Source organism: Giraffa tippelskirchi, chromosome 1 (genome assembly GCF_054371585.1).
Source record: "Giraffa tippelskirchi isolate mGirTip1 chromosome 1, T2T-mGirTip1v1.2.pri, whole genome shotgun sequence".
NCBI lineage: Eukaryota > Metazoa > Chordata > Mammalia > Artiodactyla > Giraffidae > Giraffa > Giraffa tippelskirchi.
The window spans coordinates 187,934,672-187,956,975 of NC_137275.1; the positions used below are offsets into that span (position 1 = coordinate 187,934,672).

Here is a 22,304-nt window from a genome sequence, read left to right on the forward strand (position 1 = left end):
GGGGAACATGCATTTTGGAATACTAGAGATTTGCTAGATGAGCTGGAGAAGACAATGGCACCCCACTCCAGTACTCTTGCCCGGAAAATCCCATGGGCAGAGGAGCCTGGTAGGCTGCAGTCCATGGGGTTGCTAAGTGAGTGAGTGAGTGAGTGAAGTCGCTCAGTCGTGTCCGACTCTTTGCGACCCCATGGACTGTAGCCTACCAGGCTCCTCCGTCCATGGGATTCTCCAAGCAAGAATACTGGAGTGGGTTGCCATTTCCTTCTCCAGGGGATCTTCCTGACCCAGGGATCGAACCCGGGTCTCCTGCATTGGAGGCAGACGCTTTAACCTCTGAGCCACCAGGGAAGTCTATGGGGTTGCTAAGAGTCAGACATAATTGAGCGACTTCACTTTCACTTTTCACTTTCATGCATTGGAGAAGGAACTGGCAACCCACTCCAGTGTTCTTGCCTGGAGAATCCCAGGGACGGGGGAGACTGGTGGGCTGCCATCTATGGGGTCGCACAGAGTTGGCCACGACTGAAGCGACTTAGCAGCAGCAGCAGCTAGATGAGCAGAGCAGCAGGACAGGACCGAGGAGCTGCAGGCGATGGAGAGAAGTGATTGGAACCTGTTGTGTAGGGTCTGGTCTAGAGGAAGGAAGAGATGAAGCAGAGAACAGATTGGGGGAAAAGACTGCAAGGGCTTGGGGCACTCTGTGAATATGGAGAGTAAAGTTGGAGGAAAGAGAGCAGGGGAGCTGAAGGACAGGGTGTTGTCATTGGATGTGGACCCCTAGAGTCTAAAAGGCTAAGATTTTGGCAGGGAGGCAGTTCCAGCATAGACTGTTGACTTAAAGATGATGAAGCCAGGGTGCTGGATGGGTGGTCCCCCAGGATGAGGGCAGTGTTAAGGTGAGGAGAAACTAGTGAGCCGGTTGTCAATGGGATGAGTGGAGGCAGATTTATGAGAAAGTCAGACGATTGCTACGAGGCCAGGCAGAGTGGTAGAGCCAGATAGCGAGAAGGTCAAAGAGAAGAACTTTAAAAAATGAAAATGATAAGTTGGGAGTGTATCCTGCCTCTAGAGTATGGGACTTGGGGATGTGTACACTCCACATCCTAGAGGGTAGTAAGGGAAGTGATATCCTTGGGGAAGGGTCAGCATCAGCTATGGCAGGTTGGTGGAGGGAGCACCTTTCAAAAGTGTGCCTGGGGTTTCTCGACTTTGAAAATATTGGGAGGGAGATGAGCGGAGAGCAGATGAGTCAGCTGAGAGGCAGAGGGGGATGTGTCGTAAATGAGGTCAAGGAGATGAGAGGCGTGGAACTAACTGATTTTAAGGGTTTGATTTATAAACTCTGATGCAGAAACATTTTGCTTTATTGGAAGAGAAATAGACCTACAGATGAGGTGGGGAGAAGGGCAAAGTCTAATGCGTTGCCTATATCTGGCCCTTAGTAGCACCCAAAATGGAAAACAAGCAACCAAATGAAATAAATGCTACGCATGCCAGGGAAGAAGGGGGTTCTTGTACTGTTGAGTTGGCTGGAATCCTACTAGTTATTTCAGTTTAATTTTTTGAAAAACGATAACACAAAGCTAGCAGCTTCCGATTAGCATGATTAAGGTCAGCTTATTCAATGACAAGGGTAGGTCTAAGAATCTTGTTTTTCTCCAGGACTAAAATCAGGTTAGGAATCTTAGGATGGTATTTTTCTTGAGGTGGGGTTCTAGTAAAATAAATTTTGTTATCTCCTGGAACGGCCCACATGGGGCTTCCTAAACTTACTCTTTGATTCCCACAATTTAGTATTTTCTGGGCTTCCCAGGTGGTGCTAGTGGGAAAGAACCTGCCTGCCAGTGCAGGAGACATAAGAGACAGGGGTTCAAGCCTTGGGTTGGTAAGATCCCCTGGAGGAGCCCACGGCAACCCAGTAGTATTCTTGCTTGGAGAATCCTATGGACAGAGGAATCTGGCAGCCTACAGCCCATAGGGTGGAAAAGAGTCAGACGGGACTGAAGTGACTTAGCATGCAAAAGTGCATTAATATTTTCTAGGGTTTCTCCCAGCTTTCCTTGACAGAATTTCACCCTCCTCCATGCCATTCTCTGCCTCCTGGGACTGCTGAAGTTAATCACACACCTGGGGGGATTAATATCACCACAAATTCACGAAAACTTGCTTCCTACTTCATCAAGAAAAACTGAGGCCAAAAGGATGATCTTCCTAAATATTTTTTTAAAATTAATTTTTATTGGAATATAGTTGATTTACAATGTTATATTAGTTTCTGCTGTACAGCAAAGTGAATCAGATACACATTTACATAGATCCACTATTTTTATATAATTGTATTAATATAATTATAATTATATTAATATATTTTATTTATATTATATTTATATTAATATAATTATATTTATATGATTATATTCTTATTTTTTATATAGGTCATTACAGAGTACTGCATCAAGTTCTCTCTGCTACACAGTAGGTCCTTATTAGCTATCTATTTTATATATAATAGTGTTGTTGTTATTGTTCAGTTGCTCAGTCATGTCTGATTCTTTGCAATTGAGTGGACTGTAGCATGCCAGGCTTCTTGTCCTTCACTATCTCCCGAAGTTTGCTCAAGCTCATGTCCATTGAGTCTATGATGCTGTCCAACCATCTTCTGTTGCCACCTTCTCCTCCTGCCCTCAATCTTTCCCAGCATAGTGTGTATATGTTAGTCCCAATCTCCCAATTTATTCCTCTCCCCTCCTTTCCCCTTTGGTAACCATAAGTTTGTTTTCTACATATGTAACTCTATTTCTGCTTTGTAAATAAGTTCATTTGTACCTTTTTTTTAGGTTCCACAAATAAGTGATATCATATGATATTTGTCTTGATATTTCAGTCAGTATAACAATCTGTAGGTCCACCCATGTTGCTGCAAATGGCATTATTTCAGAAGAGCTACCATATGATCAATATCCTTTAAACTTTCTTAAAACCTTTTATAATTAATCTGAAGCTTTACTTTCTTTGATGTTTTCTTTTCTTTTTTTTCTTGTTGTTTTCTGCTGGTTCAAAGCTTACTTGTGCTTTACATTCAGATCAAGGGCTTTACGAGTGTTTTAGGTCCAACCTCCTTTCAAATCAGGCACACGTGGTTATAGCTTGCCAGGCTCCTCTGTCCGTTGGATTCTCCAAACAAGAATACTGGAGTGGGTTGCCATTTCTTCCTCCAGGGGTTCTTCCTGACTCAGGGATTGAACCTGGGTCTCCTGCATTGCAGGCAGATTTTTTATCATCTGAGCCACCAGGGAAAGTCCATCGCATCAGGTACTGTTGCGTTAATCAACCCCTTACCTTCTCCCTGTCTTGGCTAATATCCTCAGTCTTTCTTAACAGTTCCTTCCTCTCAGTCTATAAACATAGTCAATTCTTCCCCATTCTAACAACACTAAGGTTCCCCAAACCCTCCTTTGGTCTCTGACCCCCTTAGTCACTTTTCTCTTTCAGTCTGCTATCGAGTGGTACTTCTGGAAACCAATGTCTTCTGAATGGCTCTATACAGGGGATGTTTTTATTATTATTATTATTTGTCATGGTTTTTCTCTAGCTTTCTTCTGAATCTGGCGCTATGGATGACTCTCATTTTCTTAAATAGATGCCCCCCACCCAGAGCTGTGGCTGTGTGACATTTTTGTTTGGAGGGGGAGCAATCCCGGTGACTTACTAGAGGTTTTCTAATTTTCTTCAGGCCATACAGTGTATCACAGTGGAAGAGTAAGAAGTTTTTATTGAGGGGTTGTGTAGCTATCAGAAGAACACGACAGGGTACACTGAATGGAAAAAATTATTCAATAATTTGCTTGTTCCTTTATATATCCCTGGGATGTTTATTAAAAATGGAGGCCTTTGAAAGGAGAATGTCCAATATGTCCGCCCCCATAGTTTCTCCTCCTTTGCATCTTAACGTCTCCTAAACTGGGGCTTCCATTCCCTTTCACAGTTCCACCCCTCCCCACAAGGAGTGTAGGCCCCCTATTCTTGTGCTTTACAAATCTGAGTGTTTCTTGCTTCACCTGAATGCTAATGACGTTTTCTCAGTTTTTCATTGCTGCCTCTGGTTGGAGTGGAGATGGACTCAGATTTTTAAAATAAGGATGGAAGTGGGTGCTTAAGTTTCAGTATGGTCTCCCCATCAGTTTAAACTAAAACCAAGGTCACCTTGCCAAGGCAGGCAGCACAATTGAGTCTTATTTGAGCAAAGTCTATTCCTTCTCTTGTCTGGTGTGAAATAGTAACACCTACCGTTAATGTAAGTAGGATTCTACTATGCCATCTACAAATGCCCTTAAGTCTTGGCTAGTTGGCAACAGATTTTATTAGATTTTTCTTAGTTTCAAAAGTCTCTCATGGAATGGGGATGGGGGTGTTCCACTTTCTTTTGACATGTCATTTGACAGTGATCTATTAAGGCATTTATATGGCAGAGTAGATTGTGGCTTCTTGAGAGTAGAGGCCACATTTTATTCAACCTAGGACTCTCAGTCTTGCTCACAGTGCTGGCTTTATTGAAGTCTTTTGATTCACACATATGTGAATGAATCCCAAAGTTTAATGAGAATATTCCAGCCTTTTCTGTCTTTTGTCGGTGGTGGAATTCAAGTGTTGGAGCATAGAAAACATGGATCTTCTTCTAGCTCAGATCTCTTCTTGGGAGGTTCAGTATCAAGAAGCAAGAGAGCTTTGGAATTCCACCTCAGGCCTGTGGACCATTCCAAAGGATGGTTGGCTAACTGAAGTTCACTAATTTGTTCAGCAGGTATTTACTGAGGTCTCACTATGTGCTTGACAATGAGTTAGGTGCTGGAACTACAGGAGGTGAATTAGAGATGTCCTCCTCCTAGAGTTTGCAACTTTGCTATAAATTCTTGATCTTTATGCAGTTTGTCGGAATAAGTTTCAATGAAAGGAAAAACATGGTGTAATTTTAGAAGAATTCTCTCTTGCTCCAGCCTGATACTACTCAAAATGGACTTTAGAGTTGTACTATTGATCACTTCAATCACTTTTATATACAACTAAGTATCTAAACGTATAATATCTAAGTGTTTAACACTTTTTAAGTTTTTCTTTTTTTTTTTTTGATGTGGACCATTTTTTTTTGAAGTCTTTATTGGCTTTGTCACAATATTCTTCTGTTTTATGTTTTGGTTTTTTGACCATGAGGCATGTGGGATCTTAGCTCTCTGATCCAGTTTTGAACCCGAGTTCCCTGCATTGAAAGGCAGAGTCTTAATAACTGGACCGCCAGGGAAGTCCCAAGTGTTTAACCCTCTTGAAGAGGAATTGAGAGCAGGCTTTGATTTGGGAGAAGGGAAGACAATGAAGGTTCCTTGGCTACTCTGTTTGGAGAAAGGGGGTGCTACTAATGGTGAGAGGGAGAGAATGAAGGATCTGGGGGCTGGGGCCCCAGTGACTGACCTTGAGGGGCAGGACAGTGGAGCATAGAGTTGACCATCATTGGGACTTCGCTCAGCCACTCATGCCTGGGCTGATCTCTGGCAACATCTCCAGCATTCTTATAGTCCAACTTTGAAAATCTATAATGTAAAGATGATAATGCTCAACTTTTTTAGACTTATTTTTCATTTCTTTTTCACCTCCACAGTTTACCTTGATCTGTGTGATTTGTGAGTAAAGGTATATTCCTTGTTAAAATGCAAATAGTTATGGATTAAGGTATAAAAAACTATTGCTGACCATAGGTATATTGGTAGGAACTGGGGTTTATTATCGTTACTATTTTTTTGGAGTTTAGTTGCTTTACAATGTTGTGTTAGTTTCTTCTGTACAACAAAGTGAATCAGCTATACCTGTACGTATATCCCCACTTTGTCACCACAGAGCATTGAGTAGAGTTCCCTGTACTATACAGTAGGTTTTCATCAGTTAACTATTTTATACATAGCAGTGTACATACATCAATTGGAACTGGAGTTTATTAAATAAAAGCTGTCACCTTGAAAAATAGATCCAAACTCCAGGAAAGGCATTCCTTGCTAGACATGCTTATTGAGAAGAGTGGATAAGGTTTTCATATACATGAACCTGAGCTTGTTCTGCAGTGAAGAGGACATAAGGAAGGCAGGGGACTTTGCCCATAGGAGTAAGGTCCTAGAATCTGGGATGGAAAAATGAAGCTTGCTCTCATGCATTTTTCACGGTAGACTCAGAACCTTTTCTATATATCTTCTATCTCTGTATATATCTTTAATCGATCCCTGATCTGGGAAGATCCCACATGCCATGGAGCAGCTAAGCCCGTGCACCACAACTATTGAAGCCTGTGCACCCTAGGAGCCATACTCTGCAACAACAGAAGCCACCGCAATGAGAAGCCCATGCACTGCAACTAGAGAGTAGCCCTGGCTTGCAGCAACAGAGAAAAAGCCTGCACAGCAATGAAGACCCAGCACAGCCAAAAATAAATAAAAAGATGTATGTCATATATATGTTTTTCATAGCTTATCTCTATTATCAATTATCTATCTTGTTTTTACCCTTTACATCATTTGAGATTTTCATAGGACAGAAGTTGCTTTTATGAGAATGTGTACTTCCCCAGTGGCTCAGTGGCAAAGAATCCTCCTGCAATGCAGCAGACCTGGGTTCAGTCTCTGGGTTGGGAAGATCCCCTGAAGGAGGGCATGGCAACCCACTCCAGTATTCTTGCCTGGGAAATCCCATGGACAGAGGAGCCTGGCAGGCTATATAGTCCTTGGGGTCACAAAGAGTTGGACATGACTGAAATGACTGAGCATGCACTCATGCCCTTCCTTCAAAGACTATTTTGCTCTGGAGCTAGAGATAGAGGAGGGGGACAGAAGAGGAGAAGGGGAGGGAAGGGATAGGGGAAGGAGAAGCAAAGCAAAAGATATATTTGATGGTCAATGTAAGATTGAGAGCAATGTACTTTATCCTGGTTTGATGATAACTTGAATATTCCATTCAACTCCATTCATGGCTGTCACATTTTAGAGAGGACATTAGTAAATGTGACAGTCACTAAGGATGTGCGAAGACGTTTAAGAAATTGCTAAAGGAAACAAGGATGTTTAAGTTGGAGAAAAATCTCAGAATCCAAATGAAAGCTGTTTTCAAACATCTGAGGCATGGTCTTGGGGAGAAGAAGCAAGGGCTTGTCCTCTGTGTTTCAGGGAACTCAGGGTAAAGAAAAGCCCTGGGTCCTGAAGGTCTGACCTTAGGGATGCGCCTGTCTGTGGGAACACCATGGATGTCTGTGTGCTCATTTGTGTCCGACTCTTTGCAACCCATGGACTGTAGCCCGCCAGGCTCCTCTGTCCATGGGATTTCTCAGGCAAGAATACTGAAGTGAGTTGCCATGTCCTCCTCCAGGGATTTTTCTGATCTAGGGATTGAACCTGCGTCTGTGGGGAGTTAGGCGAAATTGCTCTCAGGCTCTCTTCTGAGTTTAAATAGTTAACAACCAATTGCTTTGAGTGCAATGAAATTTAGACTAGTTTATTAGTAATACTACTTAAAAATCTTGTTAAAAAGTACTATTTGTGTATTATAAATGTTTCAAAAATGAAGAAAAATATAAAGGTGATGATAACAACCACTAATATTTGGACATACTGATTTTCAATTTCATTTTGAGCCAAACTGAGAACAGAGGAAATCTCTGATTGGTTCCCCTGTCTTCTCTTTAGATTCCTGTCTGTCATTCCTTCCTTTTCTTTCATTTGCTTCATTCTTTCTCCAACCAGCCTCATCTTAAAACCTGCTCTAGAGAAGGGATCACATTTGTTTTAAAATAGATCTTGTGAGATTATGTCAGCTGTCATTTCTACAAAAAAAATCTGCATTCTAATTCTTATCCTTGACTGTAGAAATGAAGGCTTTATTCTCATTTGAGGGCATTGCTCAAGCACCAGTAGCAGGTAGATGAGGGTTGTTATTGTGAGGGACACAAGAATCCTTCCCTGTACCCCTGAATTTATAACAGTCATTATTCATGGGTGCCATGTTCCATACCTCCTAGCTCTAGCCTTGACAAGTAAGCTGTCATTTCTGTCAGTCAAGGATATTGCTTACAAATAACATGGTCTATTCTAGAAACTCTAAGCAGAAAGGGATGTATTAAAGGGTGTTACATACCTCACAAAAATCCCTGGGAGGGCCAGATAACTGGATTGGATGCTATACAACTGAGAACAGCACATCCAGAGACTATGAGCTAGGGGCTACGCCTGGAGCTATTCTAACAAAAACACCACTGCTAAAAAACAAAACACCACTGCTGCCACCACCCTGCCCCTGGATGTATTTGGTCCTGGATCAATTCATAAGCTGTCTCCAAGCCAGACACCTCCACCACCACCCTTGCCCCCAAATTCACCTGCCTGCACTCAGCATCTGCACACGCGACAACTCCTACATTCAAGTTTGTGTGGATTTGAGTGGTCAGGGGCTTGTAACTGTGTTGAAAGGCAGTCTGGGGAAATGTACTATTTCTGCTTCTGCTTTGGGAATGTGTATCAGTTAGGGTTTTCTAGAGAAGCAGAGTCAATACGGTATATTAGGTCGGCCAAAAAGTTTGTTCAGGTGTTTTTGTACCATCTTATGGAAACACCCAAGTGAACTTTTTGTCCAGTCCATTGTATCTATATATTTTTCTAGCTAAATCTCTCTTGCTACACACACAGACACACGTGCACTAGTGCGCGTGTGCGTGCACACACACACACATATATACAGGGAGAGACAGAAAGAGTTTGAGAGGTCCTTTTTGTCCTGTGCTGGGTCTTCGTTGCAGCACACGGGCTTTTCTCTAGTTGTGGTGTGCAGGGGCTTCTCTAGCTATGGACAGGCTCTAGATTGCACAGGCTCAGTAGTTATGGCACGAAGTCTCTCTAGTTGTAGCACACAGGCTTAGTTGCCCCTCGGCATGTGGGATCTTACTTCCCCAACAAAGGATTGAACCTGCATCCCCTGCAACGGAGGGGGCTTCCCGGGTGGCACTAGTGGTAAAGAACCTGCCTGTCAGTGCAGGAGACGCAAGAGATACGGTTCTATCCCTGAGTCAGAAAGATCTCTGGAGAAGAAAATGACAAACCCCCTCCAGTATTCTCACCTGGAGAATTCCATGTACAGAGGAGCCTGGTGGGTTACAGTCCATGAGGTCTCAAAGAGTTGAACACAACTGAACACACACACACATCCCCACATTGGAAGGTGACTTCTCAACTACTGGACTGCCAGGGAAGTCCCAAGAGTTTTTTATTATGAGGAATTAACTCACACAATTCCAGAGGCTTTGGACTTTCTCATCCGTTGTCTGCAGTCTGGAGATCCAGGAGAACCAGTGGTTTAGTTCAGTTCAAGGCCAAATGCCTGAGAACAAGAGGAACTGAGGGTGTGAGCTCTAGACCAAGTCCAGAGACCTGAGAACTGGTTCGGCAGGGGGTGCTGATGGTAAAAGTCCCAGTCTCAGGGGAGAAGGCTGATGTCCCAGCTCAGGCAGGAAGGTAGAACCAGTGAGTTGTCCCTTCTGATTATTTGTTTATGTAGGTCCTCAATGGATTGGATAAAGCCCAGTCATGTTAGAGGGGCCATCTGTTTCACTCAGTCCACTGATTCAAGGGCTAGTCTCTTCTGGAAACACCATCACAGTCATCCCAGTTCAGTTCAGTCAGTCATGTCCGACTCTTTGAGACCCCATGTACTGCAGTACGCCAGGCCTCCCTGTTCATCACCAACTCCTGGAGCCTACTCATACTCATGTCCATTGAGTTGGTGATTCCATCCAACCATCTCATCTTCTGCATCCCCTTCTCCTCCTGCCCTCAATCCTTCCCGGCATTAGGGTCTTTTCCAGTGAGTCAGTTCTTTGAATCAGGTGGCTCAAGTGTTGGAGTTTCAGCTTCAGCATCAGTCCTTCCAATGCATATTCAGGACTGATTTCCTTTAGGATGGACTGGTTGGATCTCCTTGCAGTCCAAGGGACTCTTAAGAGTCTTCTCCAACACCACAGGTCAAAAGCATCAATTCTTTGGCACTCAGCTTTCTTTACAGTCCAACTCTCACATCCATACATGACTACTGGAAAAACAATAGCTTTGACTAGACAGATCTTTGTTGGCAAAGTAATGTCTCTGCTTTTTAATATGCTATCTAGGTTGGTCATAACTTTTCTTCCAAGGAGCAGGTGTCTTTTAATTTCATGGCTGCAGTCACCATCTGTAGTGATTTTGGAACCCCAAAGAATAAAGTTTGTCGCTGTTTCCATTATTTCTCCATCTATTTGCCATGAAGTGATGGGACCAGATATCATGATCTTAGTTTTCTGAACGTTGAGTTTTAAGCCAACTTTTTCACTCTCTTCTTTCACTTTCATCAAGAGGCTCTTTAGTTCTTCTTCACTTTCTGCCATAAGAGGGGTGTCATCTGCATATCTAAGGTTATTGATATTTCTCCTGGCAATCTTGATTCCAGCTTGTGCTTCTTCCAGCCCAGCATTTCTCATGATGTACTCTGTATATAAGTTAAATAAGCAGGGTGACAATATACACCCTTGACGTAGTCCTTTCCCTATTTGGAACCAGTCTGTTGTTCCATGTCCAGTTCCAACTGTTGCTTCCTGGTCTGCATACAGGTTTCTCAAGAGACAGGTCAGGTGGTCCGGTATTCCCATCTCTTTCAGAATTTTCCACAGTTTATTGTGATTCACACAGTCAAAGACTTTGGCATAGTAGATAAAGCAGAAGTAGATGTTATTCTGGAGCTCTCTTGCTTTTTCGATGATCCAGCAGATGTTGGCAGTTTGATCTCTGGTTCTTCTGCCTTTTCTAAATCCAGGTTGAACATCTGGAAGTTCACGGGTCACATGCTGTTGAAGCCTGGCTTGAAGAATTTTGAGCATTACTTTACTAGCATGTACTACTTTACTATAGTCATCCCAATAAATAATATTAACTGGGTATATAGGCATCCATGGCTTAGTCAAGTTGATGCATAAAATTAAGCATCACAGAAGGTGAGACTCATAATGCTGGTAGCAATAAAATGTGGGGAGGTTATTCTCTGGTTTATAGAGGTCATGCTTGTGAATTTTAGGGATCAAGTACCAGGGTATGAAACCAGAAGTTAACCCTGATGTCAGAGCTTTGCTCATGCCTTTGCGCCTCCTGTGTATCCACAGGTGTTCACCCATGACCCTGGACTTGTGGTAGGATGGCTTCTCCTGTTGTTGTGCTAACTGCGCCTTGGTGCTAGTGGTAAAGAACCTGTCTGCCAATGCAGGAGATATAAAAGAGGTGTGTTCAATCCCCTGGAGAAGGAAATGGCAACCCATTCCAATATTCTTGCCTGGACAATCCCATGGACAGAGGAGCCTGGTGGGCCACAGTCCATGGGATCACAAAGAATTGGACATGACTGAAGTAAATGAGCATGTACACACTCACATTACCCCGTAACATGGAGCTCCCAGTAGCTGGTTTAGGCTGGATAATGCCATATTTTTCAGTTGAACTTTGTCTCTATCTTATATTTGTTGTGATGCCTTCAGAAGAAACTTAGATAATCTTTTATTTAAAATGATTTTTATTGGACACTGTAAAAGCAAATGAATTGGGGTATTAGACTTGACACAATGTGTATATTACCATGTGTAAAATAGATAGCTTGTGGGAAGCTGCTGTATAGCATAGGGCGCTCAACTCAGTGCTCTGTGATAACCTAGAGGAGTGGGGTGGTGGGGCAGAAGGGAGGTCCAAGAGGGAGGGTATATATGTATATATACAGATGATTCACTTTGTTATACAGCAGAAACTAACAGAACACTGAAAAGCAATTATACTTAAAAAAAAGAAAATAAAAGGCAAATGGGTAATTTTATAGCTCTCTAATTATATGATTTTTCTTTCATGATAAAACCCCTTTTTTCCCGAGAGCCCTCAAATATATTTTTTAATGCCCTGCTTCATTCAAGAAGTGATTTCTTTAAAAAAATAAATGATTTTTGGCTCATTATTAAAATACAGGTTTCAACTCAGAGTTTATTTGAGATGGAATTCAAATGCTACCTGCAGAATTTTATAGTGAAGAATTTCAGTGTTTCTCTGTCTGGTGGATATTTAGCCAAGAAAGGAACAAATATCATTTTTCCTTCACAGTTAATTTAAATAGTGGAAGTTCTTGTTTTCCCATTGCTCTTTGAACATATCTCCTTAGACTTATTTAAGGTTTGGTGGAAAAATTTAAAAAAATTATTTATTTAAAAATTTCAGGCTTAAGAGATATAATTGACGAATGTAATTGTATTATATTTTCTTTTTTCTTGGTGGGAACATTTCATTCTATTCTCTTAGCAAATTTGAATTATACATGCTGTGTATAACTATGTATAACGACATATAACCATATTTTACGCTGTGTTAGTCTCTTAGTCGTGTCTGACCCTTTGTGACCCTATGGACTTGTGGTCCACCAGTCTCCTCTGTCCATGGAATTCTCCAGGCAAGAATACTGGAGTGGGTTGCCATTTCCTCCTCCAGGGGATCTTCCTAACTCAGGGATCCAACCTGGGTCTCCTGCATTGCAGGCAGATTCTTTACCTTCTGAGCCACCAGGGTTTTATAATTAGATGGGCTTATTCATCTTATTATGGATTTCCCTGATGGCTCAGTGGTAAAGAATCTGCCTGTCAATGCAGGAGATGCAGGAGACACGGGTTCAATCCCTGGAACATCTCCAGAGTTGGAAGATCCCCTGGAGAAGGAAATGGCAACCCATTCCAGTATTCGTACCTACAAAATCCCATGGATAGAGGAGCCTGGAAGGCTACATTCTATGAGGTCAGAAAGAGTCGGACACAACTCAGAGACTAAACGACTATGACGACAACAACAACAATTCATGTTATTGCTGAAAGTCTGTACCCTTTATTAACCTTTTCCTGTTTCCCCTATTCCCCATGCACTTTTATATTCTGTTTCTGTGAGTTTGACTTTTATTTCTTTTAACATTCCACCAAGTGGTATTTGTCTTTTTTTTACTTTGCATAATGTCCTCAAGGTACATCTATGTGGTTGCAAATGGCAGGATTTCCTTCTTTCTCATGGCCGAATAATATTCCATTGTATGTATATTCCATGTCTTCTTTACCTGTTCAACCACTGATGGACTTTCAGGTTATTTCCATACCTTGGTCATTGTGATTAATGCTGTAATCAACATGGGCATGCAGACATCTCCTCCATATCCGGTGTCCATTTTCTTTGGATACATATCCAGAAGTGGGATTGCAGGATCATATGGCAGTCCTATTTTTAACTTATTGAGGGATCTTTATACTGTTTTCCATATCATCTGAACCAACTTGTACCCCCACCAACAGTGCTCAGGAGTTCCCTTTTCTCTACATCTTCACCAATACTTGTTGTTTTTTGTCTTTTTGATAATAACCATTCTGATAGGTATGGGGTGATATCCCATTGTGGTTTTGATTTGCATTTCCCTGATGATTAATGATGTTGAGCATCTTTTCATATACCTGTTGACCATCTGTGTGTCTTCTTGGGAAAAATGTTCAGATCTTCGGTTAATTTTCTAACCGTAACTTTTTGTTTTTGCTATCAAATTGTATGAAGTATCACTTTTCAATATGCAGAGTGAGGCCAACATTGACACCTCATTTAATCATAATCACAGACACAGATTGACCCCTGCCTGGGTACAAGTTAGTTTACAAGTTAGTTCCTGCTTATCTTAAGGCACAAACTGTCCATGTTTATGTTTCTGGGCTCCATCAAGGCTTTCCCCTATTTCCTCTCTTCGCCCCTCTCTCTCTTCCCATCTGTCATAAAACCTCAAAGCAAGAAAAAAAAAATTGAAAATCCTATAGATACAGAAAGCATGCCTCCCACCCCATAATAGAAGAAACCCCTACATACAAATATTCATGTTCTTTCTATAGTGATTTTTACACTGAAGAGTCTGGTGCTAGGAACTTTGAAAGTTTGTATGAAAGATGAAATGAATGAAGTTAAAACAGGGAGTATTCCCTTCCCTACCCCCATGTATCATTTTGGGTGAGTCCACATTCCCCTCAAATGATATGGGAGGGTTGATGAGCTGCTAGAGAATTATACTGGACTGGACTGACTGCTTCCTGCAGCATTGGCTGGGAGTTGGAGCATCAGTTCTTTGAGGAGGGTTGCAATGGGGGCAAGAGCAGGGAGAATGTCGGTTGGCCAGGAGTTGTCAGGACATTTGTAGGCGCCCTGGCCAGCATGCTATGTTAGGTTTAATAACAGCAATGCAGAGTTCCGGAGTTCACTGTCCCTGAGAGAGGTCAGGCCAGTGGAAGGTGAAGTATAAGAAGATTGGTTTCCCCAGAATTTTCTGGTGTAACTCTAGGCAAGCTTTCACTGGAGGTCAGTTTCTCTAGGATTATTTTGCTCTCCAAAGAATGCCCAAAGGTTGAGTGATGAATGGCCAGAAGACCTAGGTGAGTCCTTTTGAAATCGGCTCCTTCTTCAGGTTGATATTTTGTCTGAGTGTCCATTCTCCCCTGTGTGGCTGCCGTGGAGTAGAAAGAACACCAGATGAGGGCTGTGAAACCTGCCTTTCTTGCTAGTTATGTGACCCTAAGTAAATTTGCCCATCCATAAAAGGACAGACTTAGATTAGAAACTGGCATTTAGCATGAGCTCTGAGATGCTTAGAGATTCATGAGATCTTTCCAATATTTAAAAAGTGACTCCTGGGAATCATAATTTACCTGTGATATGGCCACACAAGCTAAAAAGGATCAACAGTTTTTGCTTTTGGCTGCATTAGCTTACATCCATGCAGCAGTGGTGTTGAATGCTGCCCAGAGGCTGTGATGGATTGTCAAAGACTTCATTTCTTTTTGTTTGTTTGTTTTTTGAACTTTTTATTTTGTATTGGAGTATAGCCGATTAACAGTATGTCAGGTGAACAGCGAAGGGACTCAGCCATCCATTTGCATGTATCCATTCTCCCCCAAACTCCCTTTCCATCCAGGCTGCCACATAACATTGAGCAGAGTCCCATAGGCTGTACAGTAGGTCCTTGTTGGGTACCCATTTTAAATATAGCAGTGTGTACATAAGGACATCATTTCTGAAACACATATGGTGGTCCAACCAAAGTCTTCTGTTAGATTATCCCACTATCTGAATTAAATTACTATGATTAGAACTGTGACTCTACTGATAATGGTGCCTTTAGTGCTGAATCTCTGAGAAGAAGCTCTGATGTTCTGTAAAGTTCTCTGTAGGAGAGAAGACAATGAAGCTTCAAGGAGAATGTTCTTCAGTAATAATGACCATGCAGGGTGTCTAATTATGAGGTAGGTAATCTTGCTTTATGGAGAAGGCAATGGCACCCCACTCCAGTACTCTTGCCGGGAAAATCCCTGGACGGAGGAGCCTGGTAGGCTACAGTCCATGGGGTCGCTAAGAGTTGGACACGACTGAGCGACTTCACTTTCACTTTTCCCTTTCATGCACTGGAGAAGGAAATGGCAACCCACTCCAGTATTCTTGCCTGGAGAATCCTAGGGATGGCGGAGTCTGGTGGACTGCCGTCTATAGGGTCGCACAGAGTCGGACACGACTGAAGCGACTTAGCAGCAGCAATCTTGCTTTATGCAGCACAGTCTTTCTGTCCTGTTTGCTGCCTTCACCAAGAAAGCCTCATTGCTGAAGCAGTGAAAGTGTTAAGTCACTCAGTCATGTCTGACTCTTTGCGACCCCATGGACTATGGCCCACCAGGCTCCTCTGTCCATGGGATTCTCCAGGCAAGAAGATTGGTTTCCCCAGAATTTTCTGGTGTAACTCTAGGCAAGCTTTCACTGGAGGTCAGTTTCTCTAGGATTATTTTGCTCTCCAAAGAATGCCCAAAGGTTGAGTGATGAATGGCCAGAAGACCTAGGTGAGTCCTTTTGAAATCGGCTCCTTCTTCAGGTTGATATTTTGTCTGAGTGTCCATTCTCCATACTGGAGCGGGTTGCCATTTCCTTCTCCAGGGGATCTTCCAGACCCAGGGATCAAACCTGGGTCTCCTGCATTGCAGGCAGAATCTTTACTGTCTGAGCCACTGGGGAAGCCCTTGCTCAAGCAGGGTTATCATAAATTGACATGATCCATGTTCCAAGAGTACCTACTTCTTCCTCCCCTCACTCCATCCTATGGACAGATACCCTTTTATCTGCCAAGTAATAATGGACTCCTTAAATTATTTGTCTGAATTTACTCTGTGTAAACTAGCTAAAGGGACCTATATATCTTGAGGACCAATGATTCATAAATCTTCCCTGGGGTCAGCTTGTCTGCATCCATAACTCAAGTGCTCAGTAAAAAAGTGTTGACATAAATGGTGTGAGTACCATTTGCGTTGTCAATCAAAGCTAATTAATTCTGCTTGAATCATTGGGAACTTTTGATATCTAAAGGGGGCCAGTCTGCCACACTTGTTTCTTAGAAGATCTATTGTGCATGGAGAATCTGGATCAATAGTAGGAAAGAGACTAAAAAAAGAAATGCTTAGGATATCTGAGCAAAAGAAATTGCTTGCCAGCCTACTCAGGCACCTTGGAAACTTGCTTTTACTTTGGTACTCCTGGATGTCATTTTCAATCTTGAAAGAAGTATGGTGTTTTTCACTATGTGAACAAAAAACACAAGGAAAGAAAGAAGAGGCTTGTATTTAAACTGATCTTGTATTTAAACATCATGTTGTTGTTGTTCAGTCGCCATGTCGTGTCTGACTCTGTGACCCTATGGACTTCAGCACGCCAGGCTTCCCTGTCCTTCACTATCTCCTGGAGCTGCTCAAACTCCTGTCCATTGAATTGATGATGCTATCCAACCATCTTATCCTCTGTTGTCCCCTTCACCTCTTGCCTTCAATCTTTCTCAGCATCAGAATCTTTTCCAATGAGTTGGCTCTTTGCATTAGGTGGCCAAATTATTGGAGCTTCAGCTTCAGCATCAGTCCTTCCAATGAATATTCAGGGTTGATTTCCGTTAGGATTGACTGGTTTGATTTCCTTGCTGTCCAAGAGACTCTTAAGAGTCTTCTCCAGCACCACAATTAGAAATCATCAATTTTTCGGTGCTCAGCCTTATTTATGGTCCAACGCTCACAACTGTACATGACTACTGGAAAAACCATAGCTTTGACTATACAGGCCTTTTGTATTTAAACATTATGTTAGGAAGCAACTTTTTAAAAAGAGATGGAACAGTAACTAGTTTATGTTAAACACTATGTGCTAAGCATTTTATATCCATTATTGCATTTAACCCTCCCAGTCTGTCAGTATGGCAGGTAATGTTACTTTTACAGATCAGAGGCTCAGGGCAGTTTACCATCTTGCCTAAAGTTAGGTCTCTAGGTAGAAGTAGAGTCAGAAGCTGAATCTAGGTCTCTGGCTCAAAGGCTTGTGTTTCTAACCTACAATTGCTATTGTTCATTGTTCATGATTTGGCATTTTCTCACTAAAGCTCTTCTCTGATAGATTTTTGAATAATTTCTGTCCAAACTCTGCAACTGCATCTGATTATCTTATCTTGGGAGCAAAGCATTCACTTTTTAGGAAGGAATGGTAGAATTCAAGATTCGAGAGGGTGAAATGAGTTTGAGAGACTGCAGAGAATCTGAGGGAGAGAGCAGATTGAGAATTATAAAAAGAATTGCCCATTGGTTAGAAGAAGAAGAAGTGCTGGGGATATGATGGACAGCATGGTGACTATAGTTAATAGTACTGTATAGTATGTTTTAAAGTTGCCATGATGGTAGATCTTAAGAGTTCTCATCACACACACACACACAAAAATTAACTTTGCCTGTTGATGGCTGTTAACTGAACTTATTGTGGGGATTATTTTATAATGTACACTTCTAGCAAATCGTTTTGCTATACACTTCAAACTAATACAGTGGTATATGTCAATTATATGTATGTATGTGTGTGCTCAGTCATGTCCGACTCTTTGCAACCCTTTGGACTGTAGCCTGCCAGGCTCCTCTGTCCATGGGACTTTTCAGGCAGTGAAACTGAAGTGGGTTGCCATTTCCTCCTCCAGAGGATCTTTCCTTCTCAGGGATCAAACCTTTGTCTCCTGCATTGCAGGCCGGTTTTTTACCCGCTGAGCCATCTGGGAAAGCCATGTCAATTATATTTCAATTAAAAAAATTTTTTAAAAAATCATTGTAGTTTTTGCCCTTTCAAATGATCTCTGTCTTTCTCTTCCTCCCTCTTCTTATACATAGCACAGAAGAGGAGGAATAGGATAGTGGTTAGAATAATGACAAGAAGTGTGCACTTTGTGTCGTTTTATTCTTTTGACATGTAGATTTCTTGGTGACTTTGAAAAAGAACAATAAAACATTTCTGAATTCCTTTTCAGGTTAGGAATTGATGAGAATATTTTGGCCCTTATGTTTAACCAGTTAAAAAGCTTTCACATTCCTTAGCAACCAAAAAGTTTTATAGTCATCTCAGTTAGGAAGCTTTTTGGAAGATATTTCCTTTTATGTGTGACACAGAGCAAAATTTTGAGCTGAATTTAAGTAAGAATGTTTTAAAATTGAGATTCAAACTAGCATCATGACATGTGGTTCGCATATAAACAAGTGATAAAATACTTTTAAAGCATTCCACTCTATTTTGTTAAAGCAGGTGGTCTGAAAGCCTCTGTTTTTGTTTGAATTTTTTAAATCATAAATTTAAAAAACTCAATAAACCAAACTTGTAAGTACAAAAGCACATAAAGGGGCAGAAATTAAAGAACTTAAAATCCTTCCTCAGAGCAGCAATCACTATTAACATTTCCTTCCAATCTTTTTTCTATTCACATTTATGTTGTATCAGTCACAATAGGATTGGTTGCTCACGCATGCCAAGTCACTCAGTTGTGTCTGACTCTTTGTGACGTCCTGGACTGTAACCCACCAGGCTCCTCTGTCTATGGGATTTCCCAGGTAAGAATACTGCAGTGGCTTGCCATTTTCTCCTCCAGAGGATCTTCCCAACCCAGGGCTCGAACCCAAGTCTCCTGTGCCTCCTGCATCACAGGCAGATTGTTTGTCAAGGAGCCACAGGGAAGCTCCTAGGATTGGTTATGATGTGGTAATATGCACCTCCAAATTTTGATGGAATATTGATACAGATACATTTGTTTCCAGCTCATGGCATGTGTCCATTGCAGGTAGTCCGCCCTCAGAGCAATCAGGATCTGGAACATCTCTGGTAACCATGGCATTGGAGACAAGAGTGCTGTGAGCATCCACACCTGGGAGGTTGAATGCTTGGGCAGAAACTAGTGCACATGACTCCTGCCCACAAATTATAACAGGACCCGATCACGTGGCCTTACCAACCACGGGCCACCACTGTATCATGTAAGCTTTGCTCAACAATACGATGATGATGATGAGTTTTAAAATATTTGCTTGTTTATTTTTGGCTATTCTGGGTCTTTGTTGCTACACACAGAGTTTCTCTAGTCTTGGCGAGTGGGGGCTGCTCTCTGGTTGCAGTTCATGGGCTTCTCATTGTGGTGATTTCTCTTGTTGTGTGGTACGAGGGCTCTAGGGACACAGGCTTAGCTGCTCCACAGCATGTGGGATCTTCCTAGACCAGGGATCGAAGGTGGGTGTCCCTAAGGTGGATTCCTAACCACTGGACCACCAGGGAAGTCCCAATATGATTATTATTAAAGAATAGTTTTAAAGCTTAGTTCAAGTTGGGTGAAATTCACAGAATTATATTTCTTTTCAAATTAGTCTATAGTTCAGACTTTCAACCCAATCCTGTTGGATTGCTGAGGGTTCATTTGTTGGTCAAATCTATTACATTTTGTTGGAAAGTAATGTTTTCTTTCCCTCACTCCAGATGTTTCTTTCCATGTGCTCAGAGACCCACCAGTTTAACACTTTGGTCCTCCAGTGACTTAATTTGATTGGTGCGTTTGGAAGAAGAAATTGTGCAGCAGAGCCCAGGCCTTTTGTTCTACTTCCTTGAAGTGGGAGCTGGCCACTCGAGGTGTGGTCTGCCCTGCCCTCAGGCTGTTGGAGGCAGTCTGTCCTGGCCCAGCTGGAATGACCAGAGATCAGTCTGTCAGGCTGAGGATTTCCTGAAATCTGAGACATTTGGTGCTAAAACCAGGAGTCTGTCTATGACTGGTTGGTCAAATCCAGACAATTTTGCAGTCCAGGACTAGGAAGCCCATTTGTTTTATATGTAAGTCACATCCTCTTTTATCATATTTATCAATAATCAGGGAATTAATTTAGTGTCTCATCAAAGACATTTTATAATTAAAAATTTTTTTGTCTTTAGTTTTTAAAAGAATATTTATTTATTTTTATTTTTGGCTGAGTTGGATCTTACTTGCAGCACACGGGATGTTCATTGAAGCTTGCAGGCTCCTTTCTAGTTGTGGGACACGGGCTTAGTTGCCCCAGGGTATATGGAATCTTAGTTCCCTGACCAAGGATCAAACCTGGGTCTCCTGCATTAGCAGTGCAGATTCTTAACCACTGGACTACCAGGGAAGTCTCCAAAGACAGGTTTTCACTCATTTCTCAACTGGACCAGAACTCAGGTGGGTAAGGGAGATGCTGTTCACGGGGCCTGTTCAACATGAGCCCTGGTTGCATAGTCCCCACTTACTCTTACCATGGACTCTTTTGGCAGCCTTCTCAAATAATGAACCCAGATCTGAAGTTGCACTTCTCCAAGATAAACATCCCCATGGGGCTCATAAGTTTGATCTAGCTGAGGTCTAAGATCAGAGTTTATTTATCTGTTTGGCTTCTGTAGTATAATTTCTCCAAAGCGCAGTGATGTTTAGATAACCAGGCCTGTAGTGATTAAAGGAGGGTCAGATCAAAGTGGGGCAGGACAGCTGGGTGAGAGGGGGTGTAAGTAAATGAGGGAGAGAGGGGGATGGGCACCTAGACAGCTCCGTCACCCTAGGAGGGCCCAGGTTGTCAGGCAATACACAGTGACTCTTGATTCCTCAGTGAGTGCAGTAGCGCAACCCAGTGGCTGGATTCACTTCGAATGTGGACTTCGGAGAGAAGCTGCCAACAGGCCCAGAGATTTACTCTTGCTTTTTAGAAACACTGTTGAATAGGCTGCTTTCTTTGACTTTTCATAAATCCCCAGATATTTCAGTTAAAGAGAGGATGGGAAGAAACAAAACGCTTTTGAACACTGAAGGAGCATCCTAATAGCTTCATTTGTATGTAACCTGCATATTTGCATATCTTTTGTTTTTACAGACAAAAGCTCTTAAATATTCTTAAGAACTATTGGCTGATACTTAGCTACTTTTAATGTATCTATACAATGGTGATGTGCATGGTATTTAACAACCAGCACAACATGGATCCCAGCCAAGCAGAACAAATACTATGTATAAACCACTGTATAGTAAGGTTGGACAGGGAGGCCTGGCGTGCTGCGATTCTTGGGGTCTCAAAGAGTCGGACACAACTGAGCGACTGAACTAATAGCAAGGTGTGCATCGTGGGCTTGTGGTCATGCTGGAAACCAGCTCTATCTATACGTGAATATGGGAATTATTTCGTGAATACCTCTCTGCAGGTCACTTGGATTCTCAAATGTCTAATTAGTACTCTCTGCAACAGTAATCCTCCATATCCTTTTATTTTTCCTTCTTTTACTATGGTATTTCTCTAAGTGGGGTGTTCTGGGGAGCTTGTTGAAAATGTAGATTTCAGACTTCCCTGGTGGTCCAGTGGCTAAGACTCCACACTTTCAATGCAAGGGGCCTGGGTTCGATCCCTGGTCAGGGAACTAGATCCCACATGCCACAACTAAAGATCCTGCATGCCACAACTAAGATCTGGTGCAGCCCAAATAAATAAATAAGTTAAAGAGTTGCTTATTAAAAAAAAGAAATGCAGATTTCTGGGTCTTTCTTCAGACCTGTTGAGTCAGAAGTCCTTGGGTAAGACCCATTATGTCTGACTTTTGACAGACTTGTCAGAAGGCTCTGATGCTGCTCACCCAAGTTTGAGCATCCTTCCCAGTGCCTCTCTCCACCTCTAAACAGACACTTATAATGTGTGTCTGCTCTCCTCAACACTCCTTCTACCTTTAATTTTATGATTTGCTGTCTTAAAAATTGTTGTTGTTTAGTCGCTAAGTCGTGTATTACTCTTTGTGACCCCATGGGCTGCAACACGACAAGCTCCTCTGTCCTCCACTGTCTCCTGGAGTTTGCTC

General features: G+C 42.2%; 1 non-coding gene across 1 annotated transcript; it reads right to left on the minus strand.

Moving 5' to 3' along the window:
- Positions 1-278: 278 nt before the first annotated feature.
- Positions 279-351, minus strand: TRNAW-CCA (transfer RNA tryptophan (anticodon CCA)). Its single transcript has one exon. It is a non-coding gene; the product is annotated as a tRNA-Trp (tRNA).
- Between the last annotated feature and the right edge of the window lie 21,953 nt (positions 352-22,304).